Below are 13,521 nucleotides of genomic sequence, written 5' to 3' on the forward strand. Positions count from 1 at the left end.
AGTGCATCTCGGTGAGGGGTGAGACCTCTCCAGGGACTGGGACATTGGCGGCGGCCATTGTTGTGGCCTGGTGTGAGCGTGCTGACACAGACGCCATTGGAGTTCTCCCTGAGGCCTGCTAGCCCAGGGTCTGCTCCACCCGCTAGAGCACCGATTTAATCCAGCTCAGCCAGGGCAGGCAGCCCACCCTAGAGACTAGCCCCACCCAACAACAAGCCCTCAGGCAGCGTGTGGGCCTGCATAGATTGGTGACTGGATTCTCTGCAGCCTGGCAACTGAGCTGACTTGAGCGGGGCAGGGTGTGCACAAGGAGCGGGTGGAGAGTGTGGGGCGGTGGCAGAGTGTGTGGGGCTCCCGCCGGGGAGAGACTGGGTCCACTTGGGGAGGTCGGGGCGCTCACACGGGGCAGGACTGTGTTGACTGTGTGTGTGGACCTGTGGGCGGCAGGGCTTCTCAGCCACAGAAGACTTGTACTTCTCAAAGACCCACATAGGAGGTTTGCTCCACCTTCCAAAACCTGAAACAATTGGGTGCTCCTGTGCCTGAGGCCAGCCCCACCCAGCTGCAATCCTCAGAGAGCTGACAAGAGACCTAATAGGCTAGAGGCTTACAGCAATTGTAAGGCCCTGAGCCTAACAACCTGCCACGGTGGGGGCCTACTCACTTAAAAGAAATACTGCAACACAAATGTGGTATTAGAACTTGCAGCCAACTGTGCTGGGGCTCCCCACAGCTGATAAAGAGACTGAAGGGCCCACAACAACTACAAGCAGCTGAGCATTACAACAGCTGGCCAGGAGCATAACTCGGCCTCCCTGGGCGCCTACAGGGAGAGCAAACAGGCCACAGCAGAAGGATACACATAGCCCACATAGGGGTCACCCCTGGAACATTGAGAACTGAGGGAAGCACACTGGAAGCCTCCTAAGCCATCAGTTACATAAAGTCACCTATCCAAGAGCAGGAGACGTAGCTGACCTACCTAATATGTAGACACAAGCACAGGGAAAGAGGCAAAATGAAGAGGCAAAAGAATACATTCCAAGTAAGGGAACAGGACAAAACCCCAGAAAAGGAACTTAGTGAAACAGAAATGAGCAACCTACCCGACAGAGAGTTCAAACTAAGAGTGTTAAGGATGCTCACTGATCTGGGGAGAAGAGTAGATGGACTCAGTGAGAATGTCAACAAAGAAATGGAAGATATAAAAAAGAACCAATCAGAAATGAAGAATACAATACTGGAAATGAAAAACTCATTAGAGGGACTCAAAAGCAGAGTAGAGGATACAGAAGAACAGATCTGTGAGCTGGAAGAAAGACTAGAAGAAATTACCCAAGGTGAACAGGTAAAAGAGAAAAGCATTAAAAAGAGTGAGGACAGTCTAAGGGACCTCTGGGACAACATCAAGCGCACTAACATCCGTGTTATAGGTGTCCCAGAAGGAGAAGAGCGAGACAAGGGGGCAGAGAATCTATTTCAAGAAATAATAGATGAAAACTTCCCTAACCTAAGGAAGGAAACAGACATCCAGGTACAGGAGGCACAGAGAGCCCCAAACAAGATAAACCCAAAGAGGCCCACACCAAGACACATCATAATCAAAATGTCCAGAATTAAAGATAAAGAGAGAATCCTAAAAACCGCAAGAGAATGTCAAGTTACATACAAAGGAAACCCCATAAGGCTATCAGCTGACTTCTCAGCAGAAACCTTACAGGCTAGAAGAGAATGGCATGATATATTTAAAGTGCTAAAAGGAAAAAACTTACAGCCAAGAATACTCTACCCAGCAAGGTTATCGTTCAAAATGGAAGGAGAGATCAAAATTTTCCCAGATAAGCAAAAATTAAAGGAGTTTGTCACCAAGAAACCAGTGTTACAAGAAATGTTAAAGGGACTGATTTAAGGGGAAAAGAGAAGACCACAAATAGGAAAAATTATCTATTTCCACGATTAGAACGTAATGGATACAAATGCACAAAAAGAGGTTGGATATGATATCAAAAACATAAAAGGAGGGAGGAGGGTAGTTAAAGAGTCCAGCTTTAGACAGAGGTCAAACTAAAGTGACCATCAATTCTGTATAGAAGAAGTAAGGAACAGAGAAGGACTACTAAAACACTGAGGAAAAAAAAAAAAAGTTAAAAATGGCAGTAAGTACATACTTATCAATAGCTACTTTAAACGTCAATGGACTAAATGCTCCAATTAAAAGGCATAGGGTGGCTGACTGGATAAAAACAAGACCCATATATATGCTGCATACAAGAGACACACTTCAGACCTAAAGACACTCACAAACTGAAAGTGAAGGGATGGAAAAAGAGACTCCACGCAAATGGCAATGAAAAGAAAGCTGGGGTAGCAGTACTCATATCAGACAAAATAGACTTTAAAACAAAAACTGTAAAACGAGACAAAGAAGGGCATTACATAATGATCAAGGGAACAATCCAACAAGAGGATATAACACTTGTAAAGATCTACGCACCCAATGTAGGTGCACCTAAATATATAAAGCAATTATTAACAGACATAAAAACAGAAATAGACAGTAACACAATAATAGTAGGGGACTTTAACACTCCACTTACACCAACGGATAGATCATCCAAACAGAAGATCAATAAGGAAACATTGGCCTTAAACGACACACTAGAACAGATGGACCTAGTAGATATATACAGAGCATTCCATCCAAAAACCGAAGAATACACGTTCTTTTCAAATGCACATGGAACGTTCTCCAGGATTGATCACATATTAGGCCACAAAACAAGTCTCCATAAATTTAAGAAGATTGAAATAATACCAAGCATCTTTTCTGACCACAACGGTATGAAACTAGAAATCAACTATAGGAAGAAAATCAGAAAAGACACAAATACATGGAGATTAAACAAAATGCTACTGAACAACGACTGGGTTAATGAAGAAATCAAAGAAGAAATCAAAAAATACCTGGAGACAAATGAAAATGAAAATACGACATGCCAGAATTTATGGGATACAGCAAAAGCGATTCTAAGAGGGAAGTTTATAGCAATACAGGCCTATCTCAACAAACAAGAAAAATCTCAAATAAACAATCTAACAATGCACCTAAAGGAACTGGAAAAAGAAGAACAAACAAAGCCCAAAATCAGTAGAAGGGAAATAATAAAAATCAGAGCAGAAATAAATGAAATAGAGACCAAAAAAACAATAGAAAAATTAATAAAACCAAGAGCTGGTTCTTTGAAAAGATCAACAAAATTGACAAACCTTTAGCTAGACTCACCAAGAAAAAAAGAGAGAAGGCACAAATAAGTAAAATCAGAAATGAAAGAGGAGAGGTTACAACAGACACCTCAGAAATACAAAAGATTATAAGAGAATACTATGAAAAACTATATGCCAACCGATTCGACAATCTGGAAGAAATGGATAAATTCTTAGAATCATACAACCTTCCAAAACTGGATCAAGAAGAAGTAGAGAATTTGAATAGACCAATCACCAGTAAGGAGATCGAAACAGTAATCACAAACCTCCCCAAAAATAAAAGTCCAGGACCAGACGGCTTCCCTGGTGAATTCTACCAAACATTCAAAGAAGACTTAATACCTATCCTTCTCAAACTCTTCCAAAAAATTGAGGAGGGGGAAGCTCCTAACTCATTCTATGAAGCTGACATTACCCTGATACCAAAACCAGACAAGGACAACACAAAAAAAGAAAATTACAGGCCAATATCACTGATGAACATCGATGCGAAAATCCTCAACAAAATACTAGCAAATCACATACAACAATACGTTAAAAAGATTATACACCATGATCAAGTGGGATTTATTCCAGGTATGCAGGGATGGTTTAACATTCGCAAATCAATCAACGTAATACACCACATTAATAAAATGAAGAACAAAAATCACATGATCATCTCAATAGATGCAGAGAAAGCATTTGACAAGATCCAGCATCCATTTATGATAAAAACTCTGAATAAAATGGGTATAGAAGGAAAGTACCTCAACATAATAAAGACCATATATGAGAAACCCACAGCTAATATCATCCTCAATGGTGAAAAACTGAAAGCTATCCCTCTAAGAACAGGAACCAGACAAGGATGCCCACTGTCACCACTCCTATTTAACATAGTATTGGAAGTCCTAGCCAGAGCAATCAGGCAAGAGAAAGAAATAAAAGGGATCCAAATTGGAAAGGAAGAAGTGAAACTGTCACTATTTGCAGATGACATGATTTTATATATAGAAAACCCTAAAGAATCCACCAGAAAACTTTTAGAAGTAATAAACGAATATGGTAAAGTTGCAGGATACAAAATCAACATACAAAAAATCAGTTGCATTTCTGTACACTAACAACGAAGTAGCAGAAAGAGAAATTAAGAATACCATCCCATTTACAATTGCAACAAAAAGAATTAAATACCTAGGAATAAACTTAACCAAAGAGGTGAATGATCTGTACACCGAAAACTATAAAACATTTCTGAAAGAAATTGAAGAAGACACAAAGAAATGGAAAGATATTCCGTGCTCTTGGATTGGAAGAATTAACATAGTTAAGATGTCCATACTTCCTAAAGCCATCTATAGATTCAATGCAATCCCTATCAAAGTTCCAACAACATTTTTCACAGAAATAGAACAAAGAATCCTAAAATTTATATGGAACAACAAAAAGACCCCGAATAGCTAAAGGAATCCTGAGAAAAAAGAACAAAGCTGGACCTATCACCGACTCTGATTTCAAAATATACTACAAAGCTATAGTAACCAAAACAGCATGGTACTGGCACAAAAACAGACACACAGATCAATGGAATAGAATCGAAAGCCCAGAAATAAACCCACACGTCTATGGACAGCTAATCTTTGACAAAGGAGCCAAGAACATACAATGGGGAAAAGAAAGTCTCTTCAACAAATGGTGTTGGGAAAACTGGATAGCCATATGCAAAAATGAAAGTAGACTCTTACCTTACACCATACACAAAAATTAACTCCAAATGGATTAAAGACTTGAACGTAAGACCTGAAACTGTGAAAGTTCTAGAAGAAAACATAGGCAGTACGCTCTTCGACATCAGTCTTAGCAACATCTTTTCAAACACCACATCTGACCGGGCAAGAGAAACAATAGAAAAATAAACAAATGGGACTACATCAAACTAAAAGCTTCTGCACAGCAAAGCAAACCATCAACAAAACGAAAAGACAACCTAACAATTGGGAGAAGATATTTGCAAACCATACATCTGATAAGGGCTTAATCTCCAAAATATATAAAGAACTCATGCATCTCAACAACAAAAAAACTAACAACCCAATTAAAAAATGGGCAAAAGACCTGAACAGACATTTCTCCAAAGAAGATATACAGATGGCCAACAGACACATGAAAAGATGTTCAAAATCACTAACTATCAGGGAAATGCAAATCAAAACTACAATGAGATATCACCTCACGCCCGTCAGAATGGCTATAATTAACAAGACAGGAAACATCATGTGTTGGAGAGGTTGTGGAGAGAAGGGAACTCTCATACACTGCTGGTGGGAGTGCAAACTGGTGCAGCCACTATGGAAAACAGTATGGAGATTCCTCAAAAAATCAACGATAGAACTACCATATGATCCAGCTATTCCACTGTTGGGTATTTATCCAAAGAACTTGAAAACACCAATTTGCAAAGGTACATGCACCCCTGTGTTCATTGCAGCCTTATTCACGATAGCCAAGACTTGGAAGCAACCTAAGTGCCCATCAAGGGATGAATGGATAAAAAAGCTGTGGTATATATACACAATGGAATACTACTCAGCCATAAGAAACGATGAAATCCAGCCATTTGTGACAACATGGATGGACATTGAGGGCATGATGCAAAGTGAAATAAGTCAGAGGGAGAAGGTCAAATACCGTATGATTTCCTTCATTAAGTAGTAGATAATAACAACAATAAACAAACACATAGGGACAGAGATTGGATTGGTGGTTACCAGAGGGGAAGGGGGGAGGGAGGAGGGTGAAAGGGATAATTGGGTACATGTGTGTGGTGATGGGTTGTAATTAGTATTTTGGTGGTGAACATGATGTAATCTATGCAGAAATAGAAGTACAATGATGTACACCTGAAATTTTTACAGTGTTATAAACCAATGTTACTGCAATAAACCAAAAATTAAAAAAAAAGAAAAGGTTATTTCCATATAATAAGGTTATTAAGAAGAAAAAATATATGTGTGAGGAAAAATGGATGAGGCTATACTTTTAATTCTAATTAATATAAAAATTAAATTATTTTTCCTGATTCTTTTACTCCTTCCTTATTCCATCCACTCATCTTTACTGTAAGCATTATACTAGATCTTTCAGAATGGAATAAAGAGGAATAAAATAATTGACCATTTCAAGAGCCACATGTGAGTTAAATGAGTAATTTACAACTCAGAGATTTGTAATTTACACTGAGGTTAGACATCAATGATGTTTTATTATTCTGAGTGATTTTCAAGGTTATACTAAATCACTCCCTGACACCTGCCACAATACGTACATGCCTATTTCTCTCTTCAAAACCCACAAAACCTATTAACCTGAATGTCTCCTTTTAATATCCCAGCTCCGTAGACCCAGGCTATTTTCCTTTTCAAGCACTAATATCCTTTATTCTTCCTGTCTGCCACCTATATGCTCTGAAAGCCCTTCAATCCCACTCAACATTTATCTTATTATATAATTAGGCCCTTAAAGTAGACACTTTGTTTAATATGACTCAGTAATATTTCCATCTATGGTTTCGCTTCTCAGATGTAGCATTTATATTACTACAGAGGGTTTAATTATTAAATGAGGCTCACACTAGTAATAGATCTTACCTAGCACAAAACTATACTAATGATTCAAAGGATACAGGTAAGCATCAGGAAGAGATGGAATATTCTTTCTTTGGAGGAGCCCAAAGTGTCCATTTTCTAGTGAATTGTGACAAATTTTGCTTTTGGATTCACAGATGGATTTTTGAGAGTTTTGGAACTCCTCCACTTTATACAGTGCTAATTCCGCAAATAGGAAAATGCTCACTTTAACCCCTACTCTCCAGCCAACCATGCTAGTTGTTTCTTTACAGTAAGCAATAGAGATCACAAACATGCCTATAAGACAAGCTGGTAGAGGTCATTCATCACCCATCTCCTCTTGTCCAGCTAGGAAGGGACTAGACTGTAAGGTCTATGGTTAGCGCTAAGTGCCTAAGCACCTAACATAAAGCCTAGAAGATAACAATATTATATGGGATTGATGACAATGTTATATAAACAGTGAAAACTCTTTATTATGCATTGTGTCATAAACAGAGGCTCACTGACAGCTAAAGGATGGCCCCTTATCTTTACAGAACTCATAGTCTAGTGGAAACAATATATACATAAACAATATAATACGTTTGTGATGAGTGCTAAAATGTACGCCAAGTTATTAAGATAACAAAGATGAGGGATCTCTAAATGAGACTAAGAAGTTCATAACATTACCTTGAAGAGAGAGTACTTGAAAATGAGTCTTGAAAGATAATAATGACTTGGCTAAGAAGAGAAGAGAAAATAGTCACTCCAGACTCAGAAAACAGGGTAATGGAAACAATATGTGAATAAACCAAGTGATTTATGGTATAAATAGCTTGTTAAGATGAGAGCAGAGAGTTTGTGAGAGTGTGATAGAAGAGGAATCCAATGAAGGAGGTAAAGCCTGGATCTAAGGTTTTTATTTTCATTTTTGAATCTAGGGGCAACAAATGAAAAATTTTAAGTTGGGAAGAGACATATCATACCTATGTTTTCATTTATTCTTTTATTATTTTCTATTCGACTATTCATTTATACTTTCAACAAATATTTATTGAGAGCCAAGCAGTGTTATAAAAGCTGATTTTACACGTATGAGTGAATGGGACAAAGTCTCTTCTTTCTTTGATTCTATAGATAAGTGGATAAGAAGAAACAGTTAAAAAGTAACAAATATTCACCATTATAAAATGTGATGTTTGTGACAAGGGCAGCTAGGGATCTCTGAGAATAAAAATACCAGATGGGAGCTACTTAGGAGATTTTATCAATGAAGGCCTCTCTGGAAATTGCATAAAAATTGATACATGAAAGATGAGAGGAAACTGGTCTCTGGTGACTCCACATGACAGGCAAAGAGAGCTTCATGAACTTCTAATGAAGGAAATAATTTGGTATATTTAAGGAAGATACAGAAGCTAGGAGCAGAGTTAGGAATAAGTGTGTGTGGGGGGTTATAGTAATTCAGGTGAGAAAGAGTAATGAGGATATTGATAATAAAAACTAACATTTCTTGAGCACATACTTAGTTCAAACCGCATATACAATTGCTAATATACAAGTGACTTACCAAAATGGCAATTTCGTGTGGTTCAACCAATATATTAGATATTACACTGAGAACTTGAATATACAATTTCATTTAATATTCATGAAAACCATATGAAGAGATTATTGCTCATATGTTTACAGTGAGAAAACTAAGGCTTATTGAAATTAAGTAATTTGCCCAAAAACACATGGCTAGTAAGAGGGTGTATAAGTCAAGTCCCAGCAAGGAGAAGGTGGTAGATTCAGATAGAATGATGTGAGTAAATACAGGGACTATTTACAGAGGTGTTGACACAGTTTAGGGAAACCAACAGGGTCAGTTCATTAATCCAGGAATAGCACCAGCCACCAGCTGTAACCACCGAAAGGCCTGAAGGGGCAAGCAGAGTGTTACACATAGAAGTAACTGTGTGTAAAAGATTACCTGGCAAGAGCTGTGACCTTTGGTAGAGACATGAAGCCAATCTATGGAGACTCAGTAAGGAAAGAAATGAGCTAATAAATACCCCAGAGATGACTCTCCACACAGCTCCAGTCTCCTTCCTGAACTTCCCATTGGAGGAACCCAACCAGAAGTTAGAAGGCAGTGAAGCCTGTGGATATAGTCCATAAAGATCCATCTCACAGGGCACAGAGCAAAGTAGAGACGGCAGGGGTGATCCTGGAGGAGAGTGGGAAACAGAAGATATCCAACATTGTGGTGGAGCCAGGTATTGAAGTGAGCTAATGATAAAAAGCACCATTCAACATATTGCATATTGGATGGAACATTCCATCCAAAAGCAGTAGAATACACATTCTTCTCAAATGCACATGGAACATCCTCAAAGATAGACTATCTGTTGGGAAACAAAACAAACCTCAATAAATTTAAGAAGATTGAAATCACATCAAGCATCTTTTCTGACCACAAGGGTATGAAACAAAAGTCACAAATATGTGGAGAACCAAGGCAGGAAAACTAGGTTGCACTAATTCATATGAGGCAAATTAAGAAGGGGATCCACTAAAAATCATTGTTTAATTGGATAATTTTAAATAAATAAATAAATAAAGAGGATAAAATAGTATTGCAAAAAAGAAGGGAGGACAGAATTATTGAATTGATGTTTCACTTTTCTTCTAATTCTAGAAAAATGTAGAAATGTCTATAGTAAATAGAATCAGTTAAAATAATGCACAGGCATCTAATACAAACACCTATTGGAATTTGCATGCTCTTTGATCCTCATACTCTAATACTGAGGTGGAAAGTTTAGACTAACCAGGGAGGTGAATGCAGGGGCCAAGCATGACAGACTGACAAGGGGTCTTATCATAATAAGGGTGAGAAAACCAAGGAAGGGTACCAAAGCTCAAAGGCATAGGCTGAGGTCAGGACTTGTAAGAGAATGATATCCACATAAAATTCAATAAATAAGAAAAGCTGTATAATATGAAGATAATTTGGTAAATTCTTTAAACATTTATATAGTGGACATTATATATTCTCTTGACTTCGTTTTCCTTCTTACAAAATAAAGAGTAGAACAAGCAGATGAGCTAGATTTTAAACTACAGTTTCCCTACTAACTTATGAGAGCATATGTCTTGTTATATAATATTTAATATTATATCAATTAAATGGAAGTACCATGTTTAAAAATGATATTACAGAGGTGAACTTAAAATAGGCACACTTTCTAAGGAAATTAGCTTTGAACTTATTTGATGAAAGACAATTAAAATAAATAATAAAATGCTGTTGTTATGGTCTCTTTACCTAGGTATAATGAAAATTCAAACACAAGTATTATTGTATATTGAGTGCTATTGGACTAGATCCCAGAGAGTGATATTTAATGCTTATTATTACTGATGAGTAACACTATTATTTTTTCCTATTAACTGGAAAGCATTATGAAACAGTTAACAGAGTGGCTAATTTTACACTACAAAGAAAATTTCTGACCAATCTAACGTATATTCAAAAGCACTAAATATAACTTCCTAAAATAAATCTATTTGGTACCTAGATAGAAAAGAAACTATTTCTTGCATTCCAACAAAACTCCCTACAATTCAAAGATACAATTAGACCTTCCTCTCTATCAAAGACTATAATTGGCCATTACACTAAATACTCAGGACTTTGTTTTAAAGAGCAATTTCTTGAAAAAATACCTTTCATTTCCAAGACTAGTTTCTCATTTTCATATTTCTAATTGCAATTGTGGTTGTTTTTTATTTGCCCTTTAACAGAGAGACATAACTACCTTAACATACAAATATAAATGGCCATTTTCATTTTCACTTGTAATAGCTCTTCCCCAAGCTAATAAAGTACATGGAGTGCTTTTTTGAGAGTCCTAAGTATAATTTTGAATAAAATTCACAGGAAATGAAAATTTGGTTTAATTAACTATAATATTCAAGGTCTTTATGGTTGAATAGATATTTGCCACTGAATAATTAGGTGATGCTATAATTAATATCAATACTTGGGAATGCATAAAAATAACTTATACTTTAGCCCAGATTCGTTTTTATTAATGTTGAATCTTATACATTATATCATTGTTCAGCTAATGTTCATTACCTACCCTGCCTCTACCACCAAGGAAGGAGTATACTTCCCTGCCCGTTGATTTTGGGCATGAAAAATTGAGTTGCTTTGAACAATGGAAATTAGGCAGAAGTAACAGTGTGTGAATTCCCAATCAAAGACTAAAGAGGCCTCACAAATTTCTGCTTACCCATCTGGGAGCTTATGACTACAAGCATGAGAAAAATAGTCCCCAGGTAGCCACTGCCCCTTCACCCTGGTCTCAGAATGAGACCCATAGAGAAAACCTGAATTCCACTTGGAGCCTGAAGCAGAGTCCTCCACATGAACCACAGACCTACAGCTTGAAATAGAACTGCATACACCAATACTTAGTAAAATGAGAAACAAAGTGTTGTGGTAAGCCACTGAGTTTGAGGGTATTTTGTTATGGAGCATTATAGAAATTTCTGGCTAAGACAATAGGGGAAAAAAACAATTTATAATTGTTCCTTACAATTCAGAATGGTTTAAGGAAATTCTATAGATTGAGTAAAAATATATTAAATATTTCTTAACTTTGAAGAAGATTTTTAAAAGAACATTTTTACCCAATTTACATGAATAGTGTCTCAATTGCTAGATGATAAGCAAAAAGCAGAACATTTGTTTGTGTGTCTTATTTCTCAGTTACAGCTTTGGCAAAGTCTTTTAGATTCTCCTATATATGTAAATATTGTGCCAACTGTGTAAAAAAGCAAGACACAGTTTTATTAGTATAAAGTGCCTTACTTCTCTAAAAGATAGCCCTGAAACTAAATTGGAAAGCTTTTCCTTGAGTTCTTTTTAGTGCTTTATCGTTCCCTTTTTTAGATGGTGTATTGGTTTCTTATTGCTGCTGTAACAAGTTCCCACAAACTTTCTGGCTTAAAGCAACACAAATTTATTATCTTATCATTAGGTAGCTTAGAAGTCTTAAATCTGTCTTACTGGGCTAAAATCAAGGTGTCAGCAGGGCTGCATTCCTTTCTGGTGGTTCTAGGGCAAATCCATTTCCTTGCCCTTTTTAGCTTCTGGAGGTCACCCACATTTCCTGGCTCATGGCCCTCTTACTCCACTTTTAAAGCCAGAAATGTTGGGCCAAGTCTATCTCCCACTGCCATCTGTCTGGTTCTTCCTATTCCACCTTTCTCTTCCACTTACAAGGATCCATGTGATTACACTGAGCTCACTGGAATAATTCAGGATAATCTCCCATCTCAAGGTCACCTGGTGAGCAATCTTAATTCCATTTTCAAACTTAATTGCCCTTTATCATATAACCTAACATATTCACATATTCTGTAGATTAGGATGTGGACATCCTTGGGGGTTCATTATTCTGCCTACAACAGATGATATCTTTGAAAGTTGATTGTGCTAATAGTGATATTAGAACAAGATATTTCTTTATACACACACGCACACATGCACATACATTGCAGTACAGCACATTGAGTCACATCACATAATCTACAATAGACTTCCTAGTATTGCCTCATCTGTTTTCAAGCTGCATACATTTTGGGCAAGATATCAAAGCTTTCTAAGCTTTAATTTCTCATCTGTATAATTGGGGATAATGATATAATCTACATCATTATTTTTTGTTAGGATTAAAAGCAATTGTATACATAAAGATCTTAGCAAGTGTCTGATATGCATTGACTAATAAATAATATCTGTTATATTTATTATTATACTAACATATTAGTGTCTTCTTATATAGCTATAGATTAGGCATTATGTCTACTTACAATAATTAGGTTGTTCTTTGATATTATATTGAATACTGTTTCCGGCAGGGGAATTTCTGGCTGTATATGAAGAGCATAAAGGCCAAAAAATGAAGCTCATAATATTTATACACTGAATATACATTAATCTGAATCATCATAGGATCAACTCTGAATGCATACTCATTTAACACTACCAATATTCCTTTCCAATTACATTTGTCTCTATCTAATCTCAAAACAGATATCTAGAATTAAAGTGTTGATAAACTGAAACCACATTTTATTGATTTGAAAACAAATATAAATAAGATTTTTGAGGTTCTAATATTGCTTGATAATAATAACTTACTCTTTACAGAAAATTAATTGAAATTCAATTCCATATTAAACTATAATCACATCTATAGCGTTATTAAGGTATCAATCTTGGTTAATGACAATTTCCTTGAGATAAAATCTGACCATCTATTTTCCTAACTTGTGTGATGCACAGAGATTCCTTCAGTACGCTCAGAAACTCAGGTAAAACTTACTCTTCACAGCACCACAGAATTGGAGAATTAAGTAATTCTAGAGAGTGTTATTCTTTTTTTCTTTCTCTTTAAATCAAATTTTAGATAGAGTAAATCCTTTAGCATTACACATTTCAGGATTCCATGCTGATTGATTTAAAAATTCTTATTCATAAGAAATATCTATTTTAGGCAAACTGTGCTTAAAGTTGAAGAGAATTAAATGGGATTATATACTTTGTTATCCTAAAAGTCTACAAAATAAACTCTGAAAACATTTTTAACGGCCATTGAGG

Source organism: Ceratotherium simum, chromosome X, assembly GCF_057802395.1.
Source record: "Ceratotherium simum simum isolate JZ-2026a chromosome X, ASM5780239v1, whole genome shotgun sequence".
Classification (NCBI taxonomy): Eukaryota; Metazoa; Chordata; class Mammalia; order Perissodactyla; family Rhinocerotidae; genus Ceratotherium; species Ceratotherium simum.